The following is a 17701-nucleotide window of genomic DNA, read 5'->3' as shown; positions in this document are numbered from 1 at the left end:
GTACTTGGCTGTATTAAAGCTGCCACATGTTAGAGGTGACACTGTTGGAAAACAAATAAAAACCCCACAAATGCTTTGTCAGCAGGGCAGGAGGGGGAGGGACGGGTCCTGTTTAAAGATGTCTTAATCAAATCCATCCCCTTCTACACCACTAGGTTTTGCTCCCAAATCCAGTTAAACCATGAAGCTACTAAAGATCCCAATTAGCAAACGGAGAGATAATGAAGATGCAAAGGAAGAAAATCAGTGGCAAAGCCATGCTCCTGGATTGTTTCAGTACTCCATGGGAGAGCACTGAGTTCCTGACAATTTACCTTTCAAATCTCTCAAATAAAACAACTCTTGAAAATTGCCAAAATATTATTAACACAAACAGCAACAAACAGCAGGGTGACTGTGTCAAAGTGACAGCAAAGGCTGCTCTTCCCAGCTGCCAAGAGCAGCGACTGAGGGCCACGCCGGGCGGGTTGGGCTCCATGTGCAGGGGGGGCAGGATGTGGGACCCCCTCCCTGTGCACTGCACCCCCACGAGTGGGAAATCGTCAGTCCTGCTCCTTGCCCTGGGCATGCTCCTGCTGCAGCCTGAGCCAAACTAGCTTAAACAGAGGATTTTCAAAGATTGGAATTTGGGATGTAATGGGTCTCCTCTTAGTGCCACCGTCTGCAAAACCTCCTCTCTCTGCACCAAAAAATAATTCCCGAAGAAATGAGCTTGAAACTAGTGTGGGACCATGCTCAGTCCCTGTGAAAGGCAGCCTGGAAGAAGGGGTCTGGAGAGCATCTTATAGGCCTTGCCTTTCTCTTCCAAGACTTTTCCCTCCACGTTTGGATGCTCAGCAGAATCCCACTTGGATCTTGTATCCCCTTCTAAACCTGTTGTTTGCAGAAAAAAATTGCAGCCAATTTCTTTTCAAGTGAAGATGGTGGAAGAAGTAAAAGAAATGGGAAATTTGGAGGGAATTGGACAGTTTCTCAAGGAAAAATGTGTTATTGTTAAAAAAAAATTCTTTTGAAGAAAAAAGTATCACCAAGTCTCTCTGTTTGCAGTGCAGTGGCTGTGATACCTAAAGATTTTTTATACATTTTTCATACACTTGTAGCCTTGTAGATTTTTAATCTACCGTTGTATGGTTTCTAGTACTTTTCCTGCCTTTTCTCACAATAAGATAACCCTTACTAACACTTTCTTGAAGATCTGTTTAGTCTTATTCTTAAGAAGAGAATTTTTGACAAGGACATCTTGTTTTCCACCAGAACTTAAGAGACATAACAAGAAATGAGGCAAAGAAACCCCTGGACCAACTGCAAAGGGCTGACCCAAGGGTGGGTTACTGGGGCAACTGGTCTCCTATTGGATTTACCTGCTAGATATACTAATTAATTAACCTTATAAAAATTGTAGAAATCCTTTATCACACATGCACAGAGCCATACTTGTGCACCCCAAAGCTTTCATTAAAGAGTTACTTTTTCTATTAGCACTCTTAATACCATTTGCAAAGTTTTGTGGTTTTATTCCAGGCAACAGCTGCTGCTTTGAAATCAGGCTCTGGCAGATGTTATTTTGGGGTATTTAAGCCAGGCTCTTGCTGTCACCATCTCAACGTTCTTGGCTTTGTTACTGTTTCTCTGTTTTATTATTCTGAAGAAAACAACTCTGTTAGTGTTCTTTTTCTGGCAAGGAAGGGCTGCACCAGCACCAAGTGGATTGACTCCAGGTGGTGGTGGCTCAATGCGTGAGTCCCTTCCTCCTGCTGCAGGCAGGTGCAGTGTCCCTGGGATTTCCCTCCTGTGGCACAGGGGTTTTATACCTCTTGTGCTCCCTCATGGCGCTCCTGAGCTGAGCTGCAGTCTTGTGGCCAAATACTGCCAAAGGCTGCCCTGTGTGGGTGCGATGCTGGGGCCAGGTGCAAGGGTTGCACACGAGCGTGCGCATCCCAGCTGGCCATGGTCCACCCTGTCCCCACCTTCACAAGGGTCTGTGGCACAAGACCTGGGCTTCACAGAAAGACCCCAGTCCTTGTTATACAGCGAAAGTTGAACTCCTCCATCAGGGGCACGGCGTGCACTGGGTCACTCTGCCCCGTCCGTGGCTCCGCACGCGTGGGGCCCTCCTGCGCTGCCTGCACAGGGCGCTGGGTGCCAGCAGACCCAGCGGCACCTGTGGCTGTCTTGAGCACAGGCCAGGAACCAACCTGGCTTCAACAAACTGTGCTGAACTCACCTGGTAACAGCCTGGCAGGGAGCCAGGCTGATCTCCTCCCATTGCCTTCAAGGGTTTATTAGCTGCCTGCTGTTCCAGTAAAGGTTGGTGCTGTTACAGTCTCTTGCCTCTGAGCGGTCCTTAACTGTCCCCTGAAAACCCCCCTACCCAACAGGTACCCAGGTAACATCCCAGCCAAGGCTTCAATGCCTATATTTAAAAGGGTGACCCTAGTTAGGGAAGCATTTTGGAGGGACAATCTGAAACAGTAATTTCAAACAGTTTAAACATATTTTTAAGTAATCCTGTAAAATACTGTGATGCCAAGCAAAAGCTTTGGGTTAAATTATACCCCCACAAAAACCCCAGCGTGCACAGGCAGCTGCTGGAGCTGTGGTTACAGCAGCCCCGGCGGGTGACACCGCAGCAGTGCAATCAAACCTCGGGAAGGCTGCGCTCTGAGCGGCGGGGCTGCCCCGGCCTCCCTGTGCACCCCCTGCTCCGGAGCTGTGCCCCCACACGGGGCACGAGCCCGAACCACGTTTGCACAGGAAACGGCTTCGGAAGAGCCAAGCATGTCTGCTTGCTGGGGGAGCTTTCTGGGCTGCTTCTTTTCCCAGTTCAGGATGCTCCAAAAAATAAACACAGAAACTGCTCTGCACAATGTTTCTTGAGACAAAGCCACTGCTCTGCTGTGTTGCTTGCGACAGTGCCACCATAAAATAGATGCTCCTTGTGCTCTCTATTCTGACATTCCCAGCTTGAGGCTTAAAAGTTGACTTATTCCCCCTTTCTCAGCCCTCTCTCCTATGGAGCCAGGAGTATAAAAACACTAAGCCTCGTTGCTACTGACCTAAACAAATGATTTAATCAGTGATGTAAAAGGAGTGATGAGATTGTAGAATGGAAAAAATGCTGGATAGGCAGTAAGACTAATGGGGTAATGTGTAAATTTTCTAACAGATGGGACATGGCAGAGTTGACATGTATATTAAAAGGGACATAAAAACATAGACAAAACAATAGCCCGGGTTGGCCATAGCTTGATTTATGCAGTGGAAACATTTTTTCCTCTGAAGGCAAAGGCGACAAACATAAGGCTATGCTTGGTAACAAAGTCACAGTATAGTGACTGGAGATGCAAATGCCTGTATCCAAACACAGCTGGCTCTGCAGCTCTAGGGTGAGGCTGTCTCATGCAACAACCTTGCCAGGGCTCTGCAAGATAAACCAGCATCGCTGAACCCCACAAGGAAAGGGGAACCAGACACCCCGAGACATCTCGGTGGGGCACCTCGGTGTGGCATTGGGAGCAGCAGCCCTGGCTTGCAGGAGCCGGAGCGCAGGGCTCGTGCTGGCCACTCCCTGCAAGGCAGCTCCGAAAGCAAACTCAGCTGCTCTGCAAAGCGAAATCCCTCCGTGCAGAGGGTAACCCCAACTCCCACCTCTGACTGTAACATCTGTGTGCAGACAAGCTCCCAGGTCACACCATCGGCGATGCCGACGGGCACGGTGCTACTGAGGCCGGGATGAGACATCTGCTCCCCCCCAGGCTGGGCACTGCTCAGCAAGAGAGCCAAGTGACAGCTCCTCGGGCCCCCAAACATGATGGGAGCACTGCGCGCTCCCAAAAAACACCAGCTGCTCAAGGTGAGGTCAGGAGTGCTGGGGAGGAGAGGACTCAGGGACAAGAGCAAGGTTTACTATGGGATGGCTAATGAGGCAAGTCTGTATTTTTGCCTGCCTGCTCCTACAGGAGAACCCCTTGGAAATTCCTGGTGGTGAAATGCAAAAAACCGTAAAGCAAAAACCCTGAGTCATCTGTCTCAAACTGTCATAGCAGCTTCCCCTGTCAATCCACATGACCCACTCAATTCTCATCCATTTTCTCCATTTTGGGGGAGTTGTGAAAAATAACTACAACCATTCCAACTGATTGCTTATAACATATGCTCAATCTGCAGTAATTTGGCCGAATTCTCCTAAGGCTGTACCACATCTTAGGCTTTATATAATCCAGACAATAGCACCAGACACAGTCAGGGGACTTGGTCTGCCCTCAGTGCTGCTGTGCCCTGGGCAGACAGGCCACAGCTCAGTGTTCTGAAGCAGCTCAGACAGGGGAAAAAATAATATAAAATAAGAACGTAGTTACTAATGTCATTTTCCATTGAGATAGTCCATGAAATCAATCTATCTTGCTAAATCTAGAAGTTCCAAACTGTATACATAAGGTATATTAAGGGATTTGAAAAGATTAAGACTAGCTCCTATGCGTCTGTGTGTGTATAAGCACCGATTGTTTTATCTGTGAATTAACTGCCGCTGGAGAAAAGGCAAAGATAAGAAAAGCAGCCTTGTTGGGAGCAGCATCAGTGGGAATATTTGCTCAGAGCTGAGCTCTGCCTCTGCTCCTCGGGGGATGTAAAAGAGTCCCGGAGGGGTGCTGCCCTCCAGAGCCAGGGCAGCCTGAGAGATCGGCGCGGCCGCAGAGCAGCGGGCACCGGCCCGTGCGCTCGGGGCTCTGCTCCCAGCCCAGCCACACGATGCCCCCGGCTAACCAAGGTGCTCCCGACAGCTCTGCCAACTGCCTCCTCCTCTAAAAAAAAGCACAGATCACCTCTGTGTTAAAAAAATACAGCATTGATTAAATACAGCGTGAAAATGCCGTAGTGACTGGAGCCAGTGGGAAGAAGCTCCTTGCTCAGAGCGGGAGCGGATCCCAGCGTGGCCTTGCCAGGCAGAAATTCCTTACGGAACACTTGGGACAGCCGGAGAGAGAGCTCAGGACTGGGTGCTTTTCAAACTCCCTCTTGTTTGTGGTGCAGCTCGCTCCTCCCTGTGCCCCGACAGCCACCAGGGTTTGTGGCTGTTCCCCGTTAGTGACCAAGGCTCAGCCCGGCTCCGAGGGACCCGGCAGGGCTCTGGCTCTCGTAGGCAGCGCTCAAGACTCCTGTCTGCTGCTCACAAGACGCGCTGATGAACTGCCCCTTCACGGGACACAGCCCTGCTCTCGCCTTGGGACCTGCTGCCTCCCGGAATTCCCAAAAGAAGGCTGGGGGGATAAACCAGCATCGCTGCTGCCGGCTGACCTCAGGTTCACCTGGCCCAACGCACCCGGACTTTAGTCCCAGGATTATGTCAGGGGAAGCGCTTGCAAGGAAAGATGTTCCACGGGACAGCAGATACTGACTGTCGCTGTCAGTGGCAAACCCCAGCCCCCTGGCACGATGGAACATGTGCTGTTCCAAAGGCTCACCTGGGCTGGCTCCTGCAAACCTGCAGAAGGCAGGATTCCTTTCCCCAACATTCACTGAGTGCGTAACTGCGGGTTATAAAAAGCATCCTCTGAAAAGATTTTCCTACTGGGTAAAGGCCCATTACGAGGACTTCCTGGCTTAGGCAGCTGTATATAGCAGCAGTAATCCTATTATGCTTATCCTAAACTGTCCTCCACCGAGCAGTGAAATGAACTTTACAGAACACTAGAAGCCTAATTAAGCCTCCAAGCCTGCTGTGAGCGGCTCAATTCTGCCTCTGTGCAGCCGCAGGGTCACGTTATCGTAGAAAACACAAACACCTGTGCCACACACCCCCCCAAAGGCTGGTCCCTGTCTTCAGTCAGCTGGTTCAAATAAAGGCAATCAAGTTCTTTGTAGGAAGAGCTGTCCTACTAATTCTTCATCACTGAGAGCCCAAATCCATGCCCACATACCTATGACAATAATTCTGTGCTCGCAAATAGTTGCGCTAAGGCTGAAGACTGCTCACACACTTCTGTATTTTTATTGCACAGCTGTGAGGATAAAGAAGCCTGGTACTGCTCAGCGAGGCCCTTAGCCTGGCCTTTCTGGAGAGGGTGTGTAAAGAAGCAATATTACATCTACAGCCAGTGAAAGACAGCTGGGGTGCAGCAGCCCTGGTGTCTGAACAGCTGCCTCAGGCTGTGCCACGGGTGTCAAGGCAGATTTGAATGGCCTAGCTGCTTCATTCCAGCTGCATGAGGTTGGATCATAACATCCATGTTTCTCCCAAACACCTTTTCACACATGACAGTCTTTGAATTGCTCCAGAAAAACCTGAATATCAAGGAGCTTTCCTGGGCAGCAACCAAAGGGATGACCAAGGGGAGACAAGCTGCAGCTGGAAAAGGCTAAATGGGTGATTATCCTAAAATCTTAACATTGCTAACTAATGTCATTGCTTTGAAAACCCCAACACAACTCTCAATCCTGCACACAGCACGTCTCCCCTGCTATGGCACTCCGTGTGATGCATGCCCAGGCCTGGACAGGACCAGACCCGACCTGAGGATGTCACAGCACATTTGCAGCACAGCAAGAGGTGCTGGCATCACCCTGTGCATGGCCAGCATGGCTTAACTGCTAACCACCACTAAACACGGATTTCTGTGACTTTTTCAGAGCTTCCTTGTGCCTTTTCCTAATGGAGGGCACCTCTGACATTTAGCTCTAGAAATTAATATCGTCAAACACTTGCTTTTTTGGTGTAACAGACTGAGACAGGCTAAATATTTGTGCTCTTGTCTTGCCTGGCTGGTAACCCAGATACTATTAGTGAAGCACAACTGGGTCATGGGAATTAATATTAGGATCTGCGTTAGCTGCTTTATTTACAGCACTGTAGCTGTCAAAAGTTGTGGTACCTTAAAAGAAACATGGTTTATTCATGCTGACACTAGCAGTGGAATAGCTGGATGAAGGCTGGCTGGCTACTCAGGACCAGGCTGGGCCTGTGGCAAGCACAGACCCAAGCTGGGCAAATGCCCTGGGAACAGTCTGGACAGTGTGGGGCGAGGCCACAGCTTGTCCCAGTTCACATGGGCCAGCAAAAGCATTGGCTGGCAACACAGCCTAACAATATCCACTGGTTTTCTGTACTGGCCCAAACCAGAGTAAGAGTTTCTGAAAGAACACAGGATGGAAGGACCCTTAGGTTATGGTTAAGTTATAAAAAGTCTGATCACAGTTTCAATATAATTAAGGAATCAATTAACTTTCCAGCTCAGTAATTATGGAAGCTTCAGCCCCATGAAGTAGTGCCACATCATGTAGGTCCCTGTGGGTCTGACAGCGGTCAGTAGGTGGGAATAGCCTGTGGATCCCATTTGGGGCAGAGGGCAGTGCTCAGAGGGGTGTGAGTGCAGTCAGACTGGCAAGAACCTGAGCACACAGAGTCTGGGGAGAACACCATTATTACTGTTTTCAGCCAAAGACCAGAAGATGGAGTGAAGGGTGGGGTCCATGACACCTCTCTCCACGATGCTGCAGCCAGGAGCTCTCCAATGTGCAGGTGCTCAGTCACATCTGTGAACGCACTGCAGAGCCACGCCTTTGCCTCCACCCTGGAGCCTACTGCTGTGAGAAAGTGGGGCTCCCAGCCAGTGCACCCCCTGCTGCTTCACTCCTTTGAGGTGGCCACTACCTTCTCAAGCAGCTGCCACCTCCCCGCCATATTCTGTCTCCTTTCCAAAATCACCCGTGACCAAGAGCCAACTGTAAACAAAGCCAGTGCTGGGTTTCAACTTTATATGAACTGAGATAATGCAAATTTCTGAGTAACTGAAGTCTCAGCAAGGAGGTCCTTAAATAACTATTGGCAAGGGGTTTTTTATCAGCAGAGTTACTAGAAATGTTTTATCTTATTAGTAAAAATTGTGTCAGTTTATTGTCCAGTCTGCTCAGAAAAACCTTGAACAAAGAAAACTAGAAAACAGTTTCACAAACTAACTTTACTGGACAACACTTAATTCTCTGGGTACCTAAAAGTCATGTTAAACCAGTATAAAACAGCAGAGCAGACTTTGAGACACAACCATTCCAGGCAGGAAAGGAGCTTGGGCTGGGCTCTGCTGGTGCCCAGTGGAGCTGCCTTTGCCCTGTGTGCAGGCAAGGGATGGAAAGAGCTCAGGAGCTGCAAGGGCAGTGCAACACTGCAATGAACGTCTCCCTGGTTTCCCTGAACCATCATAACTGGATTGCTTGTCCCACCATGTGGGGCAGGTAGATCACCACCTGACCAGCAACCTGCACCAGGAATGCAGCTGCCTGCCCTCTGGAGAGTCCAGGGATCACTGAACTAACCAAAGCAGAAACAACATCCTCCCACATGGGCCACAGAAATTCTTACATTCCTCTTATATTCCTGTCTCAGTTTTTACATGGATAAATTCTTAAGCCATTATATCACAACAGAGGCAACATCTGTTTTTTAAAATGAGGAATCTGGCGGTCCCAGAGCCAGAGGTATTGTTCTCTGTTGGATTTGGATACATCAGCTGCTGAGTTTCTTTTTTCCTTCAGGACACACAATTAGCCATCTGGAAGCTTCATCAACACACCAAAACAGCAGCTATAATTGTGTTTATTAAATAGGAGTCTAAATCTGTCCCAGAGAAAGCAAAACTCTCCCTAGGACCGAGCACACGAAGCCATGGCAAGGCTGACCTCCCACAACCAGCAGTAAGTGGTGAGAAGAGAAACTGCCTGAAGTATGAACTTCAGAGTAAGAGGGACGAGCCCTCTGCTCTCAGCTTTGCCGGGTGCTGTCTGGCCCACGCACGGACTCACCGAAGCCGCCAGCCTGAGTACAAATATTCCCAAACTACAACCAAACCCAGGGACTTTCTCAGAGTGTATTTTACATGGCAAGTTAATGCCAGTCCTTGGAATTCTATTGGTCTACTTAGGCTGAGGATGAGCAGAGAAGAGGTGGGAGCAATAGGACTTTCCCCCAGCACGTGATTTTGTCTTCAGGAGCACTACAAGGACAGCACAGCACGCTCTGCGCTTCGGCAAACACCCAGTCGCAGCCACACCCCGCCTGTTCCACCATCTCATCCCTGCTCATTCCGCAAACCTAGATCCTAAAGATCCCATTGTGCACATCCAGTGGCAGAAATTTGTCCCTAGAGGTTCTGATCACATGTGGTATCGGGCAACAGCTCTTTGCATACAATCAAGTGTGATTAACCTTGAGCATACATTACTTCTCAGCTTTCCATAAATCCCACCCTAGCCCCCCCCCACCCAATCCTGCTCACGGCAGACTGAATTTCCTTGAACAAGAAGGGCTTCCAGAGACCAAGGTTGTGCTTCACTGTATCCCCTCCCACAAGCACTTGCAAATCCCACCTAATAATTACACACAATTCCTCCCAGCAGTAAAAGCTCCAGGAGTACAAAGAAGTATTTGGAATACTTGAAAATACTAACAAATGCTGCTCCTGGATCTGAGGAATGAGTTGGAGCTGTTTTGTTGCTCTCTGCATTGCTGTTGTGGGGCCAAGAGATTGGTCAAAGGGCTGCTCTCCTCATCCAGAGGTTCATGGGAAGGAAATGCAGGGAGAACAGACAATATATGAAGAAGTGGTAGAAAAAAAGAGTTGCTCTGGCTGGTTATTTCTGACAGAGAGCTCTGAGTTCTGCTGGCTTTAGTTTTGCTAACTGTACTTTTTAATTTTGGCAAGGATGCCTGGAGCCCAGGAAAGGAATGCACTGTATATATAATTATAAATCAAAATATAATACAATAAGTAAAATGAACACTGAAAAATACCACTCACTAGCTGCATATGACATCTACCTAATTGTTCCAGGCTGTGAGTCACCACTTGAATTAAGGAGGTGCAGCGAGGCGGTGGAGGGCCAGCTCTGCAAAGGTAGTTGGGCTCTGACTCCCCTGGCACCTACCTCGTGTTGAAGTTCAATCCAAATCCAACTCAGCTTCCCCCCGGGGCCCTGAGCCCAGCCCTGTCCCACCTCAGTGCCCTCGCACAAACCTCAGCACCAGGCTGTACCTCCTGTGTTAATAGGCAAAGAGTTAAATGCCTGAGAAATGGGATCACAGACCTGAGATCAGCCTAAAGCAGCAAAAGAAATCCCGGGCTGGGGCAGAGCTAAACATCACCGTAAAAGGCAGACACTGGAACTTCCAGGAGATGGACACCTACACCAGGGCAGTCCTTTCCCATAGGAAAAAAGGGAGGAATAGAGGTTGTAGCCATGCCCTGAGGGCTGGAGCACATATTTGTGACTAGATGAGCCAGTCCAAACTCTAATCCCTGCTCTCACAGGCTGGAACAAACCTTGCAGTGAGGGAAATGATCTGAGTGCTGCTGAGCTTTAGTGCTGGGGCATGGGAGGCTGTGAGGAGCAGAAAAAGCTGGTGCAATCATAGAATATCCTGAGTTGGAAGGCACCCACAAGGATCATTGAAGTGCAGCTCCTGGCCCTGCACAGGACAGCCCCAAGAATCCTACCATGTGTGATTAAGGATTTAAGAGAATGGAAATGTGAGAGGGACAAGGATGCAACTTCAAGAGGTTTCTGCTGGTGACCTTAACGCCCTGAATGAAAGATCAAATTTGCATGAAGATGAGGAGGATGGGTGTAAGAAGAAAACATTACCCTGTGTGCAGTCACACACTCCCCAAACACATCTGCACACACAGACCTGTACCCTGAGCTGCAATCCCCAGGCCAAGCCACAGGCAGAACCTTCCTGAGCCCTCTGTTCCTGCTGCTCCTGTGACAGGTGCTTGTGGACTTCCAAAAACCAGCAGTGCAAAATAATTCAGTGCTGCTTCTCTGCAAGATGTCAGGATCCCATAATAATAAATCATGATGATTTCACAGCAGCTTTAAGCCAGTTTCCATCCTGCTGTCAAAGCCATGTGTCCTTGGCTTTGAACTGCTTTCTCCCCACTGGAATTCAGCCACCTCTGCACTGGGACACACTGGGATTTTAATCCTGTAATTGACAGCATCAATCCTGGCTTCAGGGACTTCCCTGGGAGCGAGGAACATGCTGCAGCATCCTTCAGTTCTGTTTTCAGGCAATCAAATACTTCCAGCAAGCTGTTAAATCTTTGAGAAGTGAGCTGGGCTTTCGTCATCATTACTTAAATGGAGTGGATGGCAGAAGGGAGGTACCTGAAACCTCAATAAAAACCCCAGCCAAAAGGTGTGAATATTCCATTCCTCTGCTAGAGCAGCAGCTACAGGATGTGACGATGCTGATGGCTTGCTGTCTTGCAGCTCTAGCTGGCCAAAACAAGGAAAAAAAGCCTTTATTACACATATTTCTTTACAGGATTCCAGAAAAGCTCTTGGTCTTTTTGAAGCATCAGCAAGAACCTGAGAAGATGGAGTATTTCCTTTGCAGCAGTTTTAGTTCCTAACATGCTCCATGTTTGTGACACTTGGGACGGCAATGACAATGATTAAAGCCCATAAATTGAGGCTCCCAAGCACCTTGTGTGTGGTTTCAGTGAAGCAGATTTGTTTACGGCATATTAAGGGCACTGGGAGGTTTGAGCATTTTTACCAGCTGTTCCTTGCGATTTTTTGGCAGCTCTCAGGATGTCATTGTCATTCCCAACATATCACGAGATGGCTCTCAGAAGCCCAGGGAACGGCAGCCAGGCACTTGGGCACCCTCCCAGAGGTCCATTGTGCCCTGCACACTCTGCTGTCTTTGTGAAAGGAAAATCCCCCCATGCTGCTGTGCCTTGAAGCGTGAGAGGTCTGCAGGTCAAGAAGCTCCTCTCATTGAATGCAGGGCACAAAGATAGAAAGGAAGAACACTTTTAAAGTATTATTTTAGTCCTTTCAGAGCTTCTCACTAGAAGCTTTTGAATTGCTGAGAGAAACGAAAAGGTATTAACTGTGATGCTGAAAATAGAGCCCCTTGCTCTCAGGCTGAACCTGGACAGGGACTTTCCAGAAGATCTCACAGAGCACCTGGTTCATGTGATTGGCCTTTACAGTTACTCTTTCTGATCTTTTGATCCACATCTGTTTTCCTCTGCAGGAAATTAACTGCTGTGCTTGGTGGTTGCTGCTGGGGAGGGTTCTCACAAGACCTTCAAGATATACAGGCTGTAATTTGGGTGTTCCCTTTCATGCACATCGAATTCATTTTTGATTCGCTCCTGCTTTGGAGTTTTTTTGTGGCTTGTTAACATATTTTCTTTCTTCACTGATCATGCTTCAAATGACTGTGATACACTTACCTGTGAGCTCCAGCAATATAGAGCACACTTTGTCCTGGGACAAGGCTCACCCACTTAATGCAAGGAATCAGCTCAGGTACTGCTGATGCCCATGTTGATGCAGTACCTGCTCTCGACACTTTCAAATTTGATTACAGGCAAAGGGGCCCTTTGCAGGGCCATCAGGATAAACACGCATTGGAGGGCTTTACTGTGTTCACATACCAAGCTTATCTCAGCCACAACTTAGGCTGATGAAACAATCAGTCCCACTACTTCACAGAACAAGCTTTTAAAACCCTGTCATTATTAAAGGTTAAAAACAGCTGCAGTCTCTCATCTCTTCCCAACGCAAAACAGAGCACAAATCAGTATAAATCGGTGCCTCAACACAACTGTGTAATTTGCATTTAGACTACTAAAGAGTTGAATACAAACCTACACTGAGACCGAGAACATCGGTGTGCACAGTGACACTGCTGAGCCAGGAATGAAGATGTGGTGTAGGAACCAAATGACAAAGGGACTGGGCATGGCAGGGTAGGAATGATGGAATGCCGGGGGGAGAGTCAGTCAGAGAGAGGAGGAATAGCACTTGCTGTTAAAGCACACAAACTGGAATTAGGTAGTCTGGGTCCTTTTCCCAATTATTGCATTTTGGATTTGTTCTATGACCTTGGGTAAATAATTTATTCTCTTTGTGCACAGTTTCCTCATCTGTAAAAGAAGGTTAATAGCTACTGCTCAGAAAGGTTGGCTTTTCCTGGCTTAGGTGAAGGTGTGAGTGAAGGCAGATTTTGGCAGATGTGCTAAGAGACACCACAGAGGTAAAAAGTGCAAATAATTACTATTTCTTTTACCTGAGGTAGGTGTTAATCACAGATGTTTCAATGGTGCAGTGCTGACCAGAGGAGTTGCCTGCCATGGGAGCAGGATGAGCTGCCAGGCCAAGAAGAATAATGGAATATTGTATTTTCTCTAGGTTTTTTCCAACCTAACTGTAATGCACAGTAGATGTACTCACGTGGATTCTTGTGAGCTGGCTGAGGGTGATACAAAAACCCCCCACATACTGCAGTTTGGATGTGACCATGTTTTCAATCCCTTTCTACATAGGTTGTCGTTCCTAGTCTTCCTCCGTACAGAGCCTTCCTGTCTGCTTTTGGTACCTAAAATGGATTTTTGGGGTCCATAAACAACCATTTTACTGCACTCCAGAGTAACTCTGAGCATCATGCAGTGGGCTGTGAAATAATCACATCATATTCAGTGACTTGATAAGCACAGCAGCTGATAGCATGGTCTGACCAAAGCACTGAATTTCTGTCAATAGCCAGCATTTGCACCAATACATGTAGAGAATTTATCTCCCAATAATTACAAACCCTGTTAAGTCAAGCTATAATGCTGATGGTCCACATAACTTTATATTTACTTCTTGTTTCCAGTAATATTGATAATGTACAGAGTCTCCCTCATGGTAAGTGCCCAAACTATGAATTCACTGTACTACTCACCCTGCTGTTTCTCAGTGGTGTGAAAATGCAGAGCCCAACTCATTCTCAGTGTATCAGTGATGACCTGAATCCCTGTGAAGTCACTTACTTTCATCTCAGTGCACAGCAAAGAGAAAATCCAAGAGCAGTAATGCTGTTGTGGCATCAGCCTCTGGCAGCCTCTGTCTCACCAAAGGGACATGTGGGAACTGGGCACAGGGAGCACAGGGAGCAGAGCTGGGGGGTCTGGCAGGGCAGGGCCCCTCTGTGGTATCACAGCCAGCGCTGCTCTGCTTCCTGAGGGGTGTAGAACAACCACTCTGTGCCCCACCAGGGCACAGGCCATGCACTGCTAAGGTGCAAAATAAACCCGCCTGTGCTGCAGATGATTTCTATGGTGATGTAACAGTGAACAGCATCCATATAATTTTACTGAATTGCTTAGATGTCTATATCTTTTATAAAAAAGAAGCCATGTGCGCATATAAGGGAGCTCACATTTTAGGAGTTTCCTCTTCTAGATGTCATTCCCAATGGTTAACTCATCCAAGTGCGACTTGAGTAGCCCACATCATCAATATTAAATGTGACATTTACTATCAAGAGCAAAGTTTTGGGGCTGCTGCCAGCCCCACTCACTGAGCCGTAAATATTTTGATCACGGAGCAGGCAGAAGAAGGAGCGGCTCAGCCCTCGCTCACGGCCGACACCAGCGGGAGCTAACGGGTGTTCCCACAGAGCCCCGAGTGGCTCAGCACTGGCAGCCTTGGCAGAGCCTCCTCAGCTGGGGGAGCCAAGGCCGTGAGTAACCCTGTGCCCAGGCTGGTCCCTGTGCTGCTGCTGAGCGTGTGACGGGCACGTGGGGAGGATGGAGATGCTCCCGGGTGTTACCTGTGGGAGCACGCTGCAGAACAGCTCCATCAGCCCTGCAAATGCCTGCACTAACCTGAGCACTCAGCACAGGCTGGGAACAGAGGAGCCCCGCTGCCCTGGGGGACAATCCCTGGCCCACCACAGCACCCAGTTTCCAACACGTCCCTCAAATAGGATCAGCAATGTCTCACCTTCCCTCCTGGACACCAGCTGAAGTCTGGCAAGTGATTTGTACAATGAACGACCCGCTGGTGATGTTTTACAAACAGTTTTCTGGTGGCTGTGGCCAACCTGGAGCTGCAGTTGTCTGGGGTGTTTACACACCAGTTAAATCACACACGCCCATTTACATCCATATCCATGGAGCACCTACCCGTGCACTGTACTGGATTTTGCTGCAGCTGCTCTGTGACTGGAGCTGCTGGAGGCAGTGGGATCCCTGCTAAACAGTACACAAAGGTACAAACCTGAGGAGCTGCTGTCTGAAATATGTTACCACTGTGATTACACCTGACCCACAGCAACGACACTGAGGAACTGAGAAGAAGAAAGGCCCTTGTGAGGGACCTCCACAGTAGAGCTTTTTCCTTGTATTTCACCCTTCCAAAGCCACCCTGAGTCACACTTCTCAGTGCTGCAGACTGAACTGTTCCCTGGCAGCAAGCTGTGCAATACCTCCTTTCCTCACAAAAAGGAATATTTTGGCAACTACATGATTTGCCAAAAAATATATCACTCAGCTATGGCACTCAGTAAGGAAACACCAAAGAAATACTGGCAAATAGTTGGGAATTTTTTTTCAGAAGTCAGTATTTTAAGGGGAAGACTTTTTGGAAGACTATCAACTGTGTTTTTGAGAATGTGACCCTACAACTACACATGATGAAGAAGTCTACAAGGTCTCATTACTAAGGAATGGCAAAGTATAATAAGAACTACAAACACCAAACAGCTTCATTACTCCCATTATCATATTCTATCTTTGTTTAATTGTATGTATCAATTTTTAATAAAGAAACTCCACGTGCCTATGAGTTAGATCTTACTGAGAGAGACTTTCATTGATTGCAGGAACAAAGCCAGGCTAGCTGGGTCATGCAGCCAGAGAAACAAGGTGGAGCAGGATCAAGCACCTTAGTTATTCTGGTCTGCATGAGGAACAGAAAACACTTGTTAAATTTTACTCAGTGTCATTTAATGTTATTAGCCCTCTTGGACCAGAGGGCTTTTACTGCTCTTCCAAATAATGACAAATGGTGCAGCTGGACAGAGATGAGTTATTCACTCCCGTGATAATTGCTGCACAATGATATTAAAGAAGCATTCACCAAAAACTTCCCTGGTTAATGATGTTTAATTCATTATTAAATGCAGCTCATTACTGTTGGAAATAAGGCCATTTAGCAGCCATCAGCTTTGCTAATATTGCTGAATGTCTTACAGTGGCCAGACAGCAGGAGTGAAGGCAAGTTTTAAAAATATATTTTCACTTCAGAATAAAAAATAACTCTGCCAGTGTTTTGTAATGAAATAATGCCTAATATCATCTGAATCTCTTGTTTCCCTGTAAAATCAGAGTAGTCAGTTCTTTGCTTCTGGAACTAACATCTCCTTTACGTGAGATTTTAAAGGTGAATTTCAGTGCAAGAAAATCTCTGTATTCAGCACTTGTTGCCCTCCTGCTTCCCACGTGCTGTTCCAGGGGCACAAGCATTTAAACCACAGCCTGTCTCTGAGCCATTCCTTGCTGCCACTGAGCCCACAGGTTTCCCCCAGCAGCTATGGATGCTCCTGCTCTTGCAGGTGCTCCCAGCCGAGCTCCAGCCCCGGCAGCGCAGCCCCCACCAGAGGGGCCTCAGGCTGTCACCCAGGGCAGGTCCCACTGCACCCCAACAGTGGATTTGTGCTCTCTCGGGCTGCTCATGTGCCAGAGGCGCTGGAGGCTGGGCCAGATGGTGCTCTACTTCCAAAGCTCATTAGAGAAAGGTGTTCGGTGACTCATGTCTAATACCATGTAAATGTTTCTCCAAGCCCTAGAGGACAATTCCCAAAGCTTTTCCCAACTGGAGACCTCGCTTTTGATCTACAGATCCTGCACTGCCCAGGGCCAGAGCTGCACTGGCAGGTCAGCCAGACACCTCCAGTATAACACCCCGTAACGTGAGGAGAGCAAAGCTATAAACTCTCTGATGTGTTCTGGGGCCTCTTTTTCTCAAGGCCCTTGTCCATCCTGACACCATAAAATGCCACAGTTCATTGCACTGAGAAGTGACTGGGGTTGAAGGGGCAGGAGACACAAGCCACCCTCCTGCGGTAGCCCGTGGGAGTTCTGTGGGCTGGGTAAATCCAAAGATCTTTCTGACAAACAGATGTGCTAAGGGTACTGCCTCCCTTCTCTCTCCCTCCTCTCTCTTGCTGGGGATGGCTCTCAGCTCTCTCACTCAACTCCTGGGTGCTGCAGCTGCCTAGGCAGACAGCACCTGGTATGTTAGAAATGCAGATAAAACCAACAAATCAACTATCAGCCGGAATAGCGAGCGGAGAGCTGAACAGACTTAAATCAAATTGAATCAAATAAGGAGGTGGATCTAGTGGTTTGCAATATACAATTTCCCAAAGCAGTCACCCAGGAGCACCACAGGCAGTAGGCAGGAACTGGACTGCTGTGGAGAAGACTTGTTTTACCTGGTGAAATGGGGCACATCAGACTGCTCAGCTCAGGTTTTCACTCAGCCCCCCTCAGACAACCAGAGTACTGCAAACTGAGGGAGCTGAGGTGCCAATTTCCTCCAAGAAGATATCTCAGCACTAATTCACATCTTTTGAGCTAAAAAAACGTACAGGGTAACGTCAGGTTATAAAACAGGCCCTTGACTTGCCCTGGTTTAATTAAGATAATGAGAAGTGTAGGATGATGAGCTATGGTTCCAGACAGCAGGAAAAAAGGATGAAGAGCAATTACATTTGGAACAGAGAAGAGCCTATGGAGCTAGGAGCTGGGGAACAGGCTGTGACAAAGGGGATGTCTACAGGAGATTTATTGGTACTGAAAATAGAGCAGGGCAGGACTGGGTGACTGGAGAAGTTTGGTGAAGTAGAGTCTTCTGCACCTGG

General features: G+C 48.1%; 1 protein-coding gene across 1 annotated transcript in view; it reads right to left on the bottom strand.

Annotated features, from left to right (window-relative positions):
• Positions 1-17701, bottom strand: part of KCNB1 (potassium voltage-gated channel subfamily B member 1) — a 114415-nt gene that overhangs the window by 23413 nt on the left and 73301 nt on the right. The window lies entirely within an intron of this gene.

Source organism: Corvus cornix, chromosome 20 (assembly GCF_000738735.6).
Source record: "Corvus cornix cornix isolate S_Up_H32 chromosome 20, ASM73873v5, whole genome shotgun sequence".
In the NCBI taxonomy this organism is placed as follows: Eukaryota; Metazoa; Chordata; class Aves; order Passeriformes; family Corvidae; genus Corvus; species Corvus cornix.
Note: the sequence above shows the minus strand (reverse complement) of the source record. Positions and strands in the feature narration are given on the sequence as shown.